Below are 9,955 nucleotides of genomic sequence, written 5' to 3'. Positions count from 1 at the left end.
AGATAATTTTGAAGTCCCAGCGGTCTGGTTCTTTAAAGCTTTTGTATGGAACTTCTGCCAACTCAAGATCAACAAGTGTTCCTTATCTTTTATCTCTTATGCAACCCATGAAGCGTAACCTCACTAGCTGTTCTTAGCGATCACTTAAGGACATGTCTGTTTGAGGTTGTCGAGCATTGGTGGTTCAGTGGTAGAATTCTCGCCTGCCACGCGGGAGACCCGGGTCCGATTCCCGGCCAATGCAGAAAGTTAGTTCAGAAGTCCCAGCGGTCTGGTTCTTTAAAGCTTTTGTATGTAACTTCTGCTAACTCAAGATCAACAAGTGTTCCTTATCTTTTATCTCTTATGCAACCCATGAAGCGTAACCTCACTAGCTGTTCTTAGCGATCACTCAAGGACATGTCTGTTTGAGGTTGTCGAGCATTGGTGGTTCAGTGGTAGAATTCTCGCCTGCCACGCGGGAGACCCGGGTCCGATTCCCGGCCAATGCAGAAAGTCAGTTCAGAAGTCCAAGCGGTCTGGTTCTTTAAAGCTTTTGTATGTAACTTCTGCTAACTCAAAATCAACAAGTGGTCCTTATCTTCCATCTCTTATGCAACCAATAAAGCATAACCTCCCTACCTGTTCTTAGCGATCACTCAAGGACATGTCTGTTTGAGGTAGTCGAGCATTGGTGGTTCAGTGGTAGAATTCTCGCCTGCCACGCGGGAGACCCGGGTCCGATTCCCGGCCAATGCAAAAAGATAATTTTGAAGTCCCAGCGGTCTGGTTCTTTAAAGCTTTTGTATGGAACTTCTGCCAACTCAAGATCAACAAGTGTTCCTTATCTTTTATCTCTTATGCAACCCATGAAGCGTAACCTCACTAGCTGTTCTTAGCGATCACTCAAGGACATGTCTGTTTGAGGTTGTCGAGCATTGGTGGTTCAGTGGTAGAATTCTCGCCTGCCACGCGGGAGACCCGGGTCTGATTCCCGGCCAATGCAGAAAGTTAGTTCAGAAGTCCCAGCGGTCTGGTTCTTTAAAGCTTTTGTATGTAACTTCTGCTAACTCAAGATCAACAAGTGTTCCTTATCTTTTATCTCTTATGCAACCCATGAAGCGTAACCTCACTAGCTGTTCTTAGCGATCACTCAAGGACGTGTCTGTTTGAGGTTGTCGAGCATTGGTGGTTCAGTGGTAGAATTCTCGCCTGCCACGCGGGAGACCCGGGTCCGATTCCCGGCCAATGCAGAAAGTTAGTTCAGAAGTCCCAGCGGTCTGGTTCTTTAAAGCTTTTGTATGTAACTTCTGCTAACTCAAGATCAACAAGTGTTCCTTATCTTTTATCTCTTATGCAACCCATGAAGCGTAACCTCACTAGCTGTTCTTAGCGATCACTCAAGGACGTGTCTGTTTGAGGTTGTCGAGCATTGGTGGTTCAGTGGTAGAATTCTCGCCTCCCACGCGGGAGACCCGGGTCCGATTCCCGGCCAATGCAGAAAGTTAGTTCAGAAGTCCCAGCGGTCTGGTTCTTTAAAGCTTTTGTATGTAACTTCTGCTAACTCTAGATCAACAAGTGGTCCTTATCTTCCATCTCTTATGCAACCAATAAAGCATAACCTCCCTACCTGTTCTTAGCGATCACTCAAGGACATGTCTGTTTGAGGTAGTCGAGCATTGGTGGTTCAGTGGTAGAATTCTCGCCTGCCACGCGGGAGAGCCGGGTCCGATTCCCGGCCAACCCAAAAAGATAATTTTGAAGTCCCAGCGGTCTGGTTCTTTAAAGCTTTTGTATGGAACTTCTGCTAACTCAAGATCAACAAGTGTTCCTTATCTTTTATCTCTTATGCAACCCATGAAGCGTAACCTCACTACCTGTTCTTAGCGATCACTCAAGGACATGTCTGTTTGAGGTTGTCGAGCATTGGTGGTTCAGTGGTAGAATTCTCGCCTGCCACGCGGGAGACCCGGCTCCGATTCACGGCCAATGCAGAAAGTTAGTTCAGAAGTCCCAGCGGTCTGGTTCTTTAAAGCTTTTGTATGTAACTTCTGCTAACTCAAGATCAGCAAGTGTTCCTTATCTTTTATCTCTTATGCAACCCATGAAGCGTAACCTCACTAGCTGTTCTTAGCGATCACTCAAGGACGTGTCTGTTTGAGGTTGTCGAGCATTGGTGGTTCAGTGGTAGAATTCTCGCCTGCCACGCGGGAGACCCGGGTCCGATTCCCGGCCAATGCAGAAAGTTAGTTCAGAAGTCCCAGCGGTCTGGTTCTTTAAAGCTTTTGTATGTAACTTCTGCTAACTCAAGATCAACAAGTGGTCCTTATCTTCCATCTCTTATGCAACCAATAAAGCATAACCTCACTAGCTGTTCTTAGCGATCACTCAAGGACATGTCTGTTTGAGGTAGTCGAGCATTGGTGGTTCAGTGGTAGAATTCTCGCCTGCCACGCGGGAGACCCGGGTCCGATTCCCGGCCTATGCAAAAAGATAATTTTGAAGTCCCAGCGGTCTGGTTCTTTAAAGCTTTTGTATGGAACTTCTGCTAACTCAAGATCAACAAGTGTTCCTTATCTTTTATCTCTTATGCAACCCATGAAGCGTAACCTCACTAGCTGTTCTTAGCGATCACTCAAGGACATGTCTGTTTGAGGTTGTCGAGCATTGGTGGTTCAGTGGTAGAATTCTCGCCTGCCACGCGGGAGACCCGGGTCCGATTCCCGGCCAATGCAGAAAGTCAGTTCAGAAGTCCAAGCGGTCTGGTTCTTTAAAGCTTTTGTATGTAACTTCTGCTAACTCAAGATCTACAAGTGTTCCTTATTTTTTATCTCTTATGCAACCCATGAAGCGTAACCTCACTAGCTGTTCTTAGCGATCACTCAAGGACATGTCTGTTTGAGGTTGTCGAGCATTGGTGGTTCAGTGGTAGAATTCTCGCCTGCCACGCGGGAGACCCGGGTCCGATTCCCGGCCAATGCAAAAAGATAATTTTGAAGTCCCAGCGGTCTGGTTTTTTAAAGCTTTTGTATGGAACTTCTGCTAACTCAAGATCAGCAAGTGTTCCTTATCTTTTATCTCTTATGCAACCCATGAAGCGTAACCTCACTAGCTGTTCTTAGCGATCACTCAAGGACATGTCTGTTTGAGGTTGTCGAGCATTGGTGGTTCAGTGGTAGAATTCTCGCCTGCCACGCGGGAGACCCGGGTCCGATTCCCGGCCAATGCAAAAAGATAATTTTGAAGTCCCAGCGGTCTGGTTTTTTAAAGCTTTTGTATGGAACTTCTGCTAACTCAAGATCAGCAAGTGTTCCTTATCTTTTATCTCTTATGCAACCCATGAAGCGTAACCTCACTAGCTGTTCTTAGCGATCACTCAAGCACATGTCTGTTTGAGGTAGTCGAGCATTGGTGGTTCAGTGGTAGAATTCTCGCCTGCCACGCGGGAGACCCGGGTCCGATTCCCGGCCAATGCAGAAAGTTAGTTCAGAAGTCCCAGCGGTCTGGTTCTTTAAAGCTTTTGTATGGAACTTCTGCTAACTCAAGATCAACAAGTGTTCCTTATCTTCTATCTCTTATGCAACCAATAAAGCATAACCTCCCTACCTGTTCTTAGCGATCACTCAATGACATGTCTGTTTGAGGTTGTCGAGCATTGGTGGTTCAGTGGTAGAATTCTCGCCTGCCACGCGGGAGACCCGGGTCCGATTCCCGGCCAATGCAGAAAGTTAGTTCAGAAGTCCCAGCGGTCTGGTTCTTTAAAGCTTTTGTATGTAACTTCTGCTAACTCAAGATCAACAAGTGTTCCTTATCTTCCATCTCTTATGCAACCAATAAAGCATAACCTCCCTACCTGTTCTTAGCGATCACTCAAAGACATGTCTGTTTGAGGTAGTCGAGCATTGGTGGTTCAGTGGTAGAATTCTCGCCTGCCACGCGGGAGACCCGGGTCCGATTCCCGGCCAATGCAAAAAGATAATTTTGAAGTCCCAGCGGTCTGGTTTTTTAAAGCTTTTGTATGTAACTTCTGCTAACTCAAGATCAACAAGTGTTCCTTATCTTCCATCTCTTATGCAACCAATAAAGCATAACCTCCCTACCTGTTCTTAGCGATCACTCAAGGACATGTCTCTTTGAGGTTGTCGAGCATTGGTGGTTCAGTGGTAGAATTCTCGCCTGCCACGCGGGAGACCCGGGTCCGATTCCCGGCCAATGCAGAAAGTTAGTTCAGAAGTCCCAGCGGTCTGGTTCTTTAAAGCTTTTGTATGTAACTTCTGCTAACTCAAGATCAACAAGTGTTCCTTATCTTCCATCTCTTATGCAACCCATGAAGCGTAACCTCACTAGCTGTTCTTAGCGATCACTCAAGGACATGTCTGTTTGAGGTAGTCGAGCATTGGTGGTTCAGTGGTAGAATTCTCGCCTGCCACGCGGGAGACCCGGGTCCGATTCCCGGCCAATGCAAAAAGATAATTTTGAAGTCCCAGCGGTCTGGTTCTTTAAAGCTTTTGTATGGAACTTCTGCTAACTCAAGATCAACAAGTGTTCCTTATCTTTTATCTCTTATGCAACCCATGAAGCGTAACCTCACTAGCTGTTCTTAGCGATCACTCAAGGACGTGTCTGTTTGAGGTTGTCGAGCATTGGTGGTTCAGTGGTAGAATTCTCGCCTGCCACGCGGGAGACCCGGGTCCGATTCCCGGCCAATGCAGAAAGTTAGTTCAGAAGTCCCAGCGGTCTGGTTCTTTAAAGCTTTTGTATGTAACTTCTGCTAACTCAAGATCAACAAGTGTTCCTTATCTTTTATCTCTTATGCAACCCATGAAGCGTAACCTCACTAGCTGTTCTTAGCGATCACTCAAGGACATGTCTGTTTGAGGTTGTCGAGCATTGGTGGTTCAGTGGTAGAATTCTCGCCTGCCACGCGGGAGACCCGGGTCCGATTCCCGGCCAATGCAGAAAGTCAGTTCAGAAGTCCAAGCGGTCTGGTTCTTTAAAGCTTTTGTATGTAACTTCTGCTAACTCAAAATCAACAAGTGGTCCTTATCTTCCATCTCTTATGCAACCAATAAAGCATAACCTCCCTACCTGTTCTTAGCGATCACTCAAGGACATGTCTGTTTGAGGTAGTCGAGCATTGGTGGTTCAGTGGTAGAATTCTCGCCTGCCACGCGGGAGACCCGGGTCCGATTCCCGGCCAATGCAAAAAGATAATTTTGAAGTCCCAGCGGTCTGGTTCTTTAAAGCTTTTGTATGGAACTTCTGCCAACTCAAGATCAACAAGTGTTCCTTATCTTTTATCTCTTATGCAACCCATGAAGCGTAACCTCACTAGCTGTTCTTAGCGATCACTCAAGGACATGTCTGTTTGAGGTTGTCGAGCATTGGTGGTTCAGTGGTAGAATTCTCGCCTGCCACGCGGGAGACCCGGGTCTGATTCCCGGCCAATGCAGAAAGTTAGTTCAGAAGTCCCAGCGGTCTGGTTCTTTAAAGCTTTTGTATGTAACTTCTGCTAACTCAAGATCAACAAGTGTTCCTTATCTTTTATCTCTTATGCAACCCATGAAGCGTAACCTCACTAGCTGTTCTTAGCGATCACTCAAGGACGTGTCTGTTTGAGGTTGTCGAGCATTGGTGGTTCAGTGGTAGAATTCTCGCCTGCCACGCGGGAGACCCGGGTCCGATTCCCGGCCAATGCAGAAAGTTAGTTCAGAAGTCCCAGCGGTCTGGTTCTTTAAAGCTTTTGTATGTAACTTCTGCTAACTCAAGATCAACAAGTGTTCCTTATCTTTTATCTCTTATGCAACCCATGAAGCGTAACCTCACTAGCTGTTCTTAGCGATCACTCAAGGACGTGTCTGTTTGAGGTTGTCGAGCATTGGTGGTTCAGTGGTAGAATTCTCGCCTCCCACGCGGGAGACCCGGGTCCGATTCCCGGCCAATGCAGAAAGTTAGTTCAGAAGTCCCAGCGGTCTGGTTCTTTAAAGCTTTTGTATGTAACTTCTGCTAACTCTAGATCAACAAGTGGTCCTTATCTTCCATCTCTTATGCAACCAATAAAGCATAACCTCCCTACCTGTTCTTAGCGATCACTCAAGGACATGTCTGTTTGAGGTAGTCGAGCATTGGTGGTTCAGTGGTAGAATTCTCGCCTGCCACGCGGGAGAGCCGGGTCCGATTCCCGGCCAATCCAAAAAGATAATTTTGAAGTCCCAGCGGTCTGGTTCTTTAAAGCTTTTGTATGGAACTTCTGCTAACTCAAGATCAACAAGTGTTCCTTATCTTTTATCTCTTATGCAACCCATGAAGCGTAACCTCACTACCTGTTCTTAGCGATCACTCAAGGACATGTCTGTTTGAGGTTGTCGAGCATTGGTGGTTCAGTGGTAGAATTCTCGCCTGCCACGCGGGAGACCCGGCTCCGATTCACGGCCAATGCAGAAAGTTAGTTCAGAAGTCCCAGCGGTCTGGTTCTTTAAAGCTTTTGTATGTAACTTCTGCTAACTCAAGATCAGCAAGTGTTCCTTATCTTTTATCTCTTATGCAACCCATGAAGCGTAACCTCACTAGCTGTTCTTAGCGATCACTCAAGGACGTGTCTGTTTGAGGTTGTCGAGCATTGGTGGTTCAGTGGTAGAATTCTCGCCTGCCACGCGGGAGACCCGGGTCCGATTCCCGGCCAATGCAGAAAGTTAGTTCAGAAGTCCCAGCGGTCTGGTTCTTTAAAGCTTTTGTATGTAACTTCTGCTAACTCAAGATCAACAAGTGGTCCTTATCTTCCATCTCTTATGCAACCAATAAAGCATAACCTCACTAGCTGTTCTTAGCGATCACTCAAGGACATGTCTGTTTGAGGTAGTCGAGCATTGGTGGTTCAGTGGTAGAATTCTCGCCTGCCACGCGGGAGACCCGGGTCCGATTCCCGGCCTATGCAAAAAGATAATTTTGAAGTCCCAGCGGTCTGGTTCTTTAAAGCTTTTGTATGGAACTTCTGCTAACTCAAGATCAACAAGTGTTCCTTATCTTTTATCTCTTATGCAACCCATGAAGCGTAACCTCACTAGCTGTTCTTAGCGATCACTCAAGGACATGTCTGTTTGAGGTTGTCGAGCATTGGTGGTTCAGTGGTAGAATTCTCGCCTGCCACGCGGGAGACCCGGGTCCGATTCCCGGCCAATGCAGAAAGTCAGTTCAGAAGTCCAAGCGGTCTGGTTCTTTAAAGCTTTTGTATGTAACTTCTGCTAACTCAAGATCTACAAGTGTTCCTTATCTTTTATCTCTTATGCAACCCATGAAGCGTAACCTCACTAGCTGTTCTTAGCGATCACTCAAGGACATGTCTGTTTGAGGTTGTCGAGCATTGGTGGTTCAGTGGTAGAATTCTCGCCTGCCACGCGGGAGACCCGGGTCCGATTCCCGGCCAATGCAAAAAGATAATTTTGAAGTCCCAGCGGTCTGGTTTTTTAAAGCTTTTGTATGGAACTTCTGCTAACTCAAGATCAGCAAGTGTTCCTTATCTTTTATCTCTTATGCAACCCATGAAGCGTAACCTCACTAGCTGTTCTTAGCGATCACTCAAGGACATGTCTGTTTGAGGTTGTCGAGCATTGGTGGTTCAGTGGTAGAATTCTCGCCTGCCACGCGGGAGACCCGGGTCTGATTCCCGGCCAATGCAGAAAGTTAGTTCAGAAGTCCCAGCGGTCTGGTTCTTTAAAGCTTTTGTATGTAACTTCTGCTAACTCAAGATCAACAAGTGTTCCTTATCTTTTATCTCTTATGCAACCCATGAAGCGTAACCTCACTAGCTGTTCTTAGCGATCACTCAAGGACGTGTCTGTTTGAGGTTGTCGAGCATTGGTGGTTCAGTGGTAGAATTCTCGCCTGCCACGCGGGAGACCCGGGTCCGATTCCCGGCCAATGCAGAAAGTTAGTTCAGAAGTCCCAGCGGTCTGGTTCTTTAAAGCTTTTGTATGTAACTTCTGCTAACTCAAGATCAACAAGTGTTCCTTATCTTTTATCTCTTATGCAACCCATGAAGCGTAACCTCACTAGCTGTTCTTAGCGATCACTCAAGGACGTGTCTGTTTGAGGTTGTCGAGCATTGGTGGTTCAGTGGTAGAATTCTCGCCTCCCACGCGGGAGACCCGGGTCCGATTCCCGGCCAATGCAGAAAGTTAGTTCAGAAGTCCCAGCGGTCTGGTTCTTTAAAGCTTTTGTATGTAACTTCTGCTAACTCTAGATCAACAAGTGGTCCTTATCTTCCATCTCTTATGCAACCAATAAAGCATAACCTCCCTACCTGTTCTTAGCGATCACTCAAGGACATGTCTGTTTGAGGTAGTCGAGCATTGGTGGTTCAGTGGTAGAATTCTCGCCTGCCACGCGGGAGAGCCGGGTCCGATTCCCGGCCAATCCAAAAAGATAATTTTGAAGTCCCAGCGGTCTGGTTCTTTAAAGCTTTTGTATGGAACTTCTGCTAACTCAAGATCAACAAGTGTTCCTTATCTTTTATCTCTTATGCAACCCATGAAGCGTAACCTCACTACCTGTTCTTAGCGATCACTCAAGGACATGTCTGTTTGAGGTTGTCGAGCATTGGTGGTTCAGTGGTAGAATTCTCGCCTGCCACGCGGGAGACCCGGCTCCGATTCACGGCCAATGCAGAAAGTTAGTTCAGAAGTCCCAGCGGTCTGGTTCTTTAAAGCTTTTGTATGTAACTTCTGCTAACTCAAGATCAGCAAGTGTTCCTTATCTTTTATCTCTTATGCAACCCATGAAGCGTAACCTCACTAGCTGTTCTTAGCGATCACTCAAGGACGTGTCTGTTTGAGGTTGTCGAGCATTGGTGGTTCAGTGGTAGAATTCTCGCCTGCCACGCGGGAGACCCGGGTCCGATTCCCGGCCAATGCAGAAAGTTAGTTCAGAAGTCCCAGCGGTCTGGTTCTTTAAAGCTTTTGTATGTAACTTCTGCTAACTCAAGATCAACAAGTGGTCCTTATCTTCCATCTCTTATGCAACCAATAAAGCATAACCTCACTAGCTGTTCTTAGCGATCACTCAAGGACATGTCTGTTTGAGGTAGTCGAGCATTGGTGGTTCAGTGGTAGAATTCTCGCCTGCCACGCGGGAGACCCGGGTCCGATTCCCGGCCTATGCAAAAAGATAATTTTGAAGTCCCAGCGGTCTGGTTCTTTAAAGCTTTTGTATGGAACTTCTGCTAACTCAAGATCAACAAGTGTTCCTTATCTTTTATCTCTTATGCAACCCATGAAGCGTAACCTCACTAGCTGTTCTTAGCGATCACTCAAGGACATGTCTGTTTGAGGTTGTCGAGCATTGGTGGTTCAGTGGTAGAATTCTCGCCTGCCACGCGGGAGACCCGGGTCCGATTCCCGGCCAATGCAGAAAGTCAGTTCAGAAGTCCAAGCGGTCTGGTTCTTTAAAGCTTTTGTATGTAACTTCTGCTAACTCAAGATCTACAAGTGTTCCTTATCTTTTATCTCTTATGCAACCCATGAAGCGTAACCTCACTAGCTGTTCTTAGCGATCACTCAAGGACATGTCTGTTTGAGGTTGTCGAGCATTGGTGGTTCAGTGGTAGAATTCTCGCCTGCCACGCGGGAGACCCGGGTCCGATTCCCGGCCAATGCAAAAAGATAATTTTGAAGTCCCAGCGGTCTGGTTTTTTAAAGCTTTTGTATGGAACTTCTGCTAACTCAAGATCAGCAAGTGTTCCTTATCTTTTATCTCTTATGCAACCCATGAAGCGTAACCTCACTAGCTGTTCTTAGCGATCACTCAAGCACATGTCTGTTTGAGGTAGTCGAGCATTGGTGGTTCAGTGGTAGAATTCTCGCCTGCCACGCGGGAGACCCGGGTCCGATTCCCGGCCAATGCAGAAAGTTAGTTCAGAAGTCCCAGCGGTCTGGTTCTTTAAAGCTTTTGTATGTAACTTCTGCTAACTCAAGATCTACAA

The 9,955-nt window shown here is 46.7% G+C and overlaps 36 non-coding genes across 36 annotated transcripts; all 36 read left to right on the top strand.

The window, feature by feature from the left end:
- The first annotated feature begins 173 nt into the window (after positions 1 to 173).
- Positions 174 to 244, top strand: trnag-gcc (transfer RNA glycine (anticodon GCC)). Its single transcript has one exon. It is a non-coding gene; the product is annotated as a tRNA-Gly (tRNA).
- Positions 245 to 420: 176 nt separating this feature from the next.
- Positions 421 to 491, top strand: trnag-gcc (transfer RNA glycine (anticodon GCC)). Its single transcript has one exon. It is a non-coding gene; the product is annotated as a tRNA-Gly (tRNA).
- A 176-nt stretch (positions 492 to 667) lies between these two features.
- On the top strand, positions 668 to 738 carry trnag-gcc (transfer RNA glycine (anticodon GCC)). Its single transcript has one exon. It is a non-coding gene; the product is annotated as a tRNA-Gly (tRNA).
- Positions 739 to 914: 176 nt separating this feature from the next.
- Positions 915 to 985, top strand: trnag-gcc (transfer RNA glycine (anticodon GCC)). The gene has a single exon. It is a non-coding gene; the product is annotated as a tRNA-Gly (tRNA).
- A 176-nt stretch (positions 986 to 1,161) lies between these two features.
- trnag-gcc (transfer RNA glycine (anticodon GCC)) lies at positions 1,162 to 1,232 on the top strand. The gene has a single exon. It is a non-coding gene; the product is annotated as a tRNA-Gly (tRNA).
- Positions 1,233 to 1,408: 176 nt separating this feature from the next.
- On the top strand, positions 1,409 to 1,479 carry trnag-ccc (transfer RNA glycine (anticodon CCC)). The gene has a single exon. It is a non-coding gene; the product is annotated as a tRNA-Gly (tRNA).
- A 670-nt stretch (positions 1,480 to 2,149) lies between these two features.
- trnag-gcc (transfer RNA glycine (anticodon GCC)) lies at positions 2,150 to 2,220 on the top strand. Its single transcript has one exon. It is a non-coding gene; the product is annotated as a tRNA-Gly (tRNA).
- Positions 2,221 to 2,396: 176 nt separating this feature from the next.
- trnag-gcc (transfer RNA glycine (anticodon GCC)) lies at positions 2,397 to 2,467 on the top strand. The gene has a single exon. It is a non-coding gene; the product is annotated as a tRNA-Gly (tRNA).
- Positions 2,468 to 2,643: 176 nt separating this feature from the next.
- trnag-gcc (transfer RNA glycine (anticodon GCC)) lies at positions 2,644 to 2,714 on the top strand. Its single transcript has one exon. It is a non-coding gene; the product is annotated as a tRNA-Gly (tRNA).
- Positions 2,715 to 2,890: 176 nt separating this feature from the next.
- trnag-gcc (transfer RNA glycine (anticodon GCC)) lies at positions 2,891 to 2,961 on the top strand. Its single transcript has one exon. It is a non-coding gene; the product is annotated as a tRNA-Gly (tRNA).
- A 176-nt stretch (positions 2,962 to 3,137) lies between these two features.
- On the top strand, positions 3,138 to 3,208 carry trnag-gcc (transfer RNA glycine (anticodon GCC)). Its single transcript has one exon. It is a non-coding gene; the product is annotated as a tRNA-Gly (tRNA).
- A 176-nt stretch (positions 3,209 to 3,384) lies between these two features.
- trnag-gcc (transfer RNA glycine (anticodon GCC)) lies at positions 3,385 to 3,455 on the top strand. The gene has a single exon. It is a non-coding gene; the product is annotated as a tRNA-Gly (tRNA).
- A 176-nt stretch (positions 3,456 to 3,631) lies between these two features.
- trnag-gcc (transfer RNA glycine (anticodon GCC)) lies at positions 3,632 to 3,702 on the top strand. The gene has a single exon. It is a non-coding gene; the product is annotated as a tRNA-Gly (tRNA).
- Positions 3,703 to 3,878: 176 nt separating this feature from the next.
- Positions 3,879 to 3,949, top strand: trnag-gcc (transfer RNA glycine (anticodon GCC)). Its single transcript has one exon. It is a non-coding gene; the product is annotated as a tRNA-Gly (tRNA).
- Positions 3,950 to 4,125: 176 nt separating this feature from the next.
- On the top strand, positions 4,126 to 4,196 carry trnag-gcc (transfer RNA glycine (anticodon GCC)). Its single transcript has one exon. It is a non-coding gene; the product is annotated as a tRNA-Gly (tRNA).
- Positions 4,197 to 4,372: 176 nt separating this feature from the next.
- Positions 4,373 to 4,443, top strand: trnag-gcc (transfer RNA glycine (anticodon GCC)). Its single transcript has one exon. It is a non-coding gene; the product is annotated as a tRNA-Gly (tRNA).
- Positions 4,444 to 4,619: 176 nt separating this feature from the next.
- Positions 4,620 to 4,690, top strand: trnag-gcc (transfer RNA glycine (anticodon GCC)). Its single transcript has one exon. It is a non-coding gene; the product is annotated as a tRNA-Gly (tRNA).
- Positions 4,691 to 4,866: 176 nt separating this feature from the next.
- trnag-gcc (transfer RNA glycine (anticodon GCC)) lies at positions 4,867 to 4,937 on the top strand. The gene has a single exon. It is a non-coding gene; the product is annotated as a tRNA-Gly (tRNA).
- Positions 4,938 to 5,113: 176 nt separating this feature from the next.
- Positions 5,114 to 5,184, top strand: trnag-gcc (transfer RNA glycine (anticodon GCC)). Its single transcript has one exon. It is a non-coding gene; the product is annotated as a tRNA-Gly (tRNA).
- Positions 5,185 to 5,360: 176 nt separating this feature from the next.
- Positions 5,361 to 5,431, top strand: trnag-gcc (transfer RNA glycine (anticodon GCC)). Its single transcript has one exon. It is a non-coding gene; the product is annotated as a tRNA-Gly (tRNA).
- A 176-nt stretch (positions 5,432 to 5,607) lies between these two features.
- On the top strand, positions 5,608 to 5,678 carry trnag-gcc (transfer RNA glycine (anticodon GCC)). Its single transcript has one exon. It is a non-coding gene; the product is annotated as a tRNA-Gly (tRNA).
- A 176-nt stretch (positions 5,679 to 5,854) lies between these two features.
- On the top strand, positions 5,855 to 5,925 carry trnag-ccc (transfer RNA glycine (anticodon CCC)). The gene has a single exon. It is a non-coding gene; the product is annotated as a tRNA-Gly (tRNA).
- A 176-nt stretch (positions 5,926 to 6,101) lies between these two features.
- trnag-gcc (transfer RNA glycine (anticodon GCC)) lies at positions 6,102 to 6,172 on the top strand. Its single transcript has one exon. It is a non-coding gene; the product is annotated as a tRNA-Gly (tRNA).
- Positions 6,173 to 6,595: 423 nt separating this feature from the next.
- On the top strand, positions 6,596 to 6,666 carry trnag-gcc (transfer RNA glycine (anticodon GCC)). Its single transcript has one exon. It is a non-coding gene; the product is annotated as a tRNA-Gly (tRNA).
- Positions 6,667 to 6,842: 176 nt separating this feature from the next.
- On the top strand, positions 6,843 to 6,913 carry trnag-gcc (transfer RNA glycine (anticodon GCC)). The gene has a single exon. It is a non-coding gene; the product is annotated as a tRNA-Gly (tRNA).
- A 176-nt stretch (positions 6,914 to 7,089) lies between these two features.
- trnag-gcc (transfer RNA glycine (anticodon GCC)) lies at positions 7,090 to 7,160 on the top strand. The gene has a single exon. It is a non-coding gene; the product is annotated as a tRNA-Gly (tRNA).
- Positions 7,161 to 7,336: 176 nt separating this feature from the next.
- On the top strand, positions 7,337 to 7,407 carry trnag-gcc (transfer RNA glycine (anticodon GCC)). Its single transcript has one exon. It is a non-coding gene; the product is annotated as a tRNA-Gly (tRNA).
- Positions 7,408 to 7,583: 176 nt separating this feature from the next.
- On the top strand, positions 7,584 to 7,654 carry trnag-gcc (transfer RNA glycine (anticodon GCC)). Its single transcript has one exon. It is a non-coding gene; the product is annotated as a tRNA-Gly (tRNA).
- Positions 7,655 to 7,830: 176 nt separating this feature from the next.
- On the top strand, positions 7,831 to 7,901 carry trnag-gcc (transfer RNA glycine (anticodon GCC)). Its single transcript has one exon. It is a non-coding gene; the product is annotated as a tRNA-Gly (tRNA).
- A 176-nt stretch (positions 7,902 to 8,077) lies between these two features.
- Positions 8,078 to 8,148, top strand: trnag-ccc (transfer RNA glycine (anticodon CCC)). The gene has a single exon. It is a non-coding gene; the product is annotated as a tRNA-Gly (tRNA).
- Positions 8,149 to 8,324: 176 nt separating this feature from the next.
- Positions 8,325 to 8,395, top strand: trnag-gcc (transfer RNA glycine (anticodon GCC)). Its single transcript has one exon. It is a non-coding gene; the product is annotated as a tRNA-Gly (tRNA).
- A 423-nt stretch (positions 8,396 to 8,818) lies between these two features.
- Positions 8,819 to 8,889, top strand: trnag-gcc (transfer RNA glycine (anticodon GCC)). The gene has a single exon. It is a non-coding gene; the product is annotated as a tRNA-Gly (tRNA).
- Positions 8,890 to 9,065: 176 nt separating this feature from the next.
- Positions 9,066 to 9,136, top strand: trnag-gcc (transfer RNA glycine (anticodon GCC)). The gene has a single exon. It is a non-coding gene; the product is annotated as a tRNA-Gly (tRNA).
- Positions 9,137 to 9,312: 176 nt separating this feature from the next.
- Positions 9,313 to 9,383, top strand: trnag-gcc (transfer RNA glycine (anticodon GCC)). The gene has a single exon. It is a non-coding gene; the product is annotated as a tRNA-Gly (tRNA).
- Positions 9,384 to 9,559: 176 nt separating this feature from the next.
- Positions 9,560 to 9,630, top strand: trnag-gcc (transfer RNA glycine (anticodon GCC)). The gene has a single exon. It is a non-coding gene; the product is annotated as a tRNA-Gly (tRNA).
- Positions 9,631 to 9,806: 176 nt separating this feature from the next.
- On the top strand, positions 9,807 to 9,877 carry trnag-gcc (transfer RNA glycine (anticodon GCC)). The gene has a single exon. It is a non-coding gene; the product is annotated as a tRNA-Gly (tRNA).
- Positions 9,878 to 9,955: the final 78 nt, after the last annotated feature.

The sequence above is a fragment of the Pimephales promelas genome, chromosome 3, assembly GCF_988280905.1.
Source record: "Pimephales promelas chromosome 3, fPimPro1.hap1.1, whole genome shotgun sequence".
In the NCBI taxonomy this organism is placed as follows: domain Eukaryota; kingdom Metazoa; phylum Chordata; class Actinopteri; order Cypriniformes; family Leuciscidae; genus Pimephales; species Pimephales promelas.
The sequence above is the reverse complement of the archived record's forward strand: the minus strand, read 5'-3'. Positions and strand labels throughout refer to the sequence as shown.